This window comes from Fopius arisanus, unplaced genomic scaffold (assembly GCF_000806365.1).
Source record: "Fopius arisanus strain USDA-PBARC FA_bdor unplaced genomic scaffold, ASM80636v1 scaffold00132, whole genome shotgun sequence".
Lineage (NCBI taxonomy): Eukaryota > Metazoa > Arthropoda > Insecta > Hymenoptera > Braconidae > Fopius > Fopius arisanus.
Window position 1 is genome coordinate 76,253 of NW_011887871.1, and position 3,511 is coordinate 79,763.

A 3,511-nucleotide genomic window follows, 5' to 3' on the forward strand; every position below is an offset into this window, starting at 1 on the left:
AAAACAGAGTGTTCTGACAATCAAAACCTTCGATATGAGTGTCTATCAGGAACCACCTGGTCGATTGAACTCGTGAAACAAATCTAGCACTGTACATAGGGCCTGAACTGGCAAAAAGTAACTTTAAAACCGACAGCGAGCAAACACACGACCGACCAGGTTTCCAGCACACTAGCGCCTAAACTCTCGAAAATAATTACAATCTTGAAATTCCTAATGACAGAAATTTAACAAATACAGAAATTGATAATCACATAAAAAATTCCACTGAATTTATCAGCAATTCAATTGAAAATAAAGTCCCCAAGGGAAAACAATCGGGGAACATCTCTAAACACATGAACAAAAAAATCAAAAAATTACAAAAGACCAAATCTTCTCTCTTAACAATATGTAATAACTCACTAAAAGTCATTTCAGATAAGCGTCACCCACAGATATTGAATATTAAAAGTCTAATTAAAGACTGCAAAGCCAATTTAGACAACGAGTTCAAACGCGCAATTGAAAAATTTTGGCAGAACACATATCAAAAAATCAACTATAAAGACACAGAAAAATTCATGCCAACCATCAACAATATTTTTCGACCAAAAAAAAAAATAATCATTAAAGAACTAAGGATCGAAGCTAATGATGACGCCTTGCTCAACGAAGCTCATTGTGATTTGACAAAAATTCCCCTGAACAATAATGAATTCATAGTTAATGATGAGATTGATATTATCACCTAGATATTTAAACGTAAATTCTAGGCTTAAAGAACTAATTGACACAAAAATCGATGATTTCAAACAAAACTTAGAAACGGACACTTTAAATCATTCAACAGTAACTACATTCAATCGTAATAATTTAGCCACTAACGCTAGTTTTATCAACGAATACAACCATTATTTCACCGCACCAACAACAATAAAACGAATTTTGAAATATCTTCCAAACAAAATATCGAGCGGCATCGATTGCATTCCCCCGATAATCATCAAACACTTGCCAATGGTTATGATCACCGATCTCACTATAATTTTAAACAATTCTCTGAATAATTATTACTATCCTTCTCAATGGAAAAATGCCGTAGTGATTCCAATCCATAAGAAAGGAAAAAACACCCATGAGCCGGTCAGTTATCGTTCAATTAGCATGACACCTTCGTTGAGTAAGGTGTATGAAGCAATAATTAACAACTCCATTACACATTTTGAAAAGCAAAAAAGTAGAATTCCTAACAACCAATATGGTTTCAGAGTCAATCACTCGACATTACATGCTGTAAACAAACTCATGTCAGATGTTAATGAAGAGCTGTTTAAAAATAATATGATGGGAGCTGTTGGACTTAGAAAAAGCGTTTGACTCTGTCTGGCTGAACGGTCTCACCTACCTTTTAATAAAAAATGAATTCCCCATTTTTTTGGTCAGAACAATATGGAACATGACCCATGATAAAAAATTTCAAGTAATCAACCACAATAACAAGCTAAGTTCCTCTTTCACAATTAGAGAAGGCCTACAGCAAGGAACTATAAACTCTCCATGTTTATTTTCACTTTTCACGGCCCAAATGATCGACGCTTTCGATTTAAATAACAACAATGGAACTTTTTCCATCGCATACGCGGATGATCGTATCATCTATGCATCAGGTACAGACGGGGATAGAATCAGCGAGGTATTAACTCCTCTTGTTGACAAAGTAATCGCTATGTACGCGACCTGGAATCTCAGAGTCAATCCGGAATAAGAGTGAATCAATATTATTCAGAAACCCCTCCGCAGGAATGTATGAAACCAGAAAAAATCCGTTAGAAACTTTGAGATAAAAATAAATAACCCTTCAAACAACGAGGAATCAATCATCCCCCACAAAAAAGTCGTAAAATATCTAGGGGTGAATATTGATAACTTATTAAGATGTGTAAATCATATTGACACACAGATAGAGAAAGCAAGAAACCGATATAAATCGCTGGGTTTTTTGTTCCACGATAAATTTGTGAATAAAAGAGCAAGGAGTATCTGCTATCTCTTATTGATAAGACCATTACTCACCTATGGTGCTGAGATTCTCTGGAATCTCGGCGCTCATCAGGCTGAGTGTCTCAGAGTCTTTGAGAGAAAATGTTTGAGAACATGTTTACTCCTATATCGCTCAGAACATTCCAACTACCATCATCAGGTCAGTAACAGAATCCTGTATAACACAGCCAACATCCCCAAAATCGATAACTTTATGCTCAAGTTAGCAAGAAATTATTACGAGAAATTAAAGAAAATAGATAATGAGACCATCAAGGCTCTCGCAATTGTTGATAAAGAAGAGGCTATTGGCAGAGCCAGATGCAGCAATATCAAGCCACAATATTTTACAGCTTATGATAAAATTGGTTTATTCCAAGACGAGATGAATAGACCCATATTATTCCACATTCCGAGACATAAAAGAAATAAATCAATCCCTATCGACAGTTTCCTGAACAGCGAGCTGAAATACTCTAGGGATATTTCAGAGGTAGACATAAACGATTTCTATAGAATAACAAGAAAATACTGGTGGATCGATGACAATGATAGGTTTATTAGAGATCTAATGGCAAGAGAACAAATATCCAAAGATTCCAGTAGGATTCGTAGCATACCACGGGACAGATACCACCGCAATAATTTCCGCCCTCCTTAGACTAAAATTTACCAATAATCATGAAGAAAATGTCTCTTCCGTACTGAATATCAATAACAGACAATAAATAAAGTAGAGTAGGAGGGGAATTTCTTCCCCCTCTACACATTTTTTTTCTTTTTTTTTATAATAGTATATACAAATGCGCCTTTTTCTTACACCATAAATACTTGTAACAATTTTTTTTTTCTTCTATTTTTTTTGAGCGCAACAACTAATTGACACCAATTAAATGTTTATAATGCGTCAAATAGCATTAATACCCAACCTACTGTCATGGGAACATGTCAATAAACACAAAATTTATTATGCGATTAATTGCGAGAGTCACCAAGTGGCCATAGATTAATACAAAAAATCCAATAGCTTAAGTGAAAGTTTTTTATGTACCTGTTTTTTTTCTTACTGTATATACTGTAAATATCTGTAAATATTTTTTTGCAAAAATTGAATAAAAACATGTTTAAAAAAAAAAAAAAAAGGAGAGCACCCGATGCATAATCGGAAGGTCCCGGGTTCAAGTCCCGGTCTGGACTATCCATTTTTTCAGTAATTTTTCTCGCAAAAATTATATGGAGAATTATCCTGTTCCCCTTCCTACCTCATCCAAATCCTATCCAACGACTCCTATGACGTCGCAAATAGAATGTGGAACGCTATATAAACTTCCCTTCTATGATGTAAAAAAAATGTTTGCCGTATGAAGGACGGCTGTGCTCCATATAGGCAAGAAAAGTGAATAGAAGAAATGACTAGGAGCCGGATAGCTCAGTTGGGAGAGCACCCGATGCATAATCGGAAGGTCCCGGGTTCAAGTCCCGGTCTGGA

General features: G+C 35.3%; 1 protein-coding gene and 1 non-coding gene across 3 annotated transcripts in view; one reads left to right on the forward strand and one right to left on the reverse strand.

Moving 5' to 3' along the window:
• The window catches only part of LOC105271993 (Tyrosine--tRNA ligase), a 136,913-nt gene that overhangs the window by 63,142 nt on the left and 70,260 nt on the right, over positions 1–3,511 (reverse strand). The gene's annotated exons all lie outside the window — the stretch shown is intronic.
• TRNAM-CAU (transfer RNA methionine (anticodon CAU)) lies at positions 3,441–3,511 on the forward strand. Its single transcript has one exon. It is a non-coding gene; the product is annotated as a tRNA-Met (tRNA).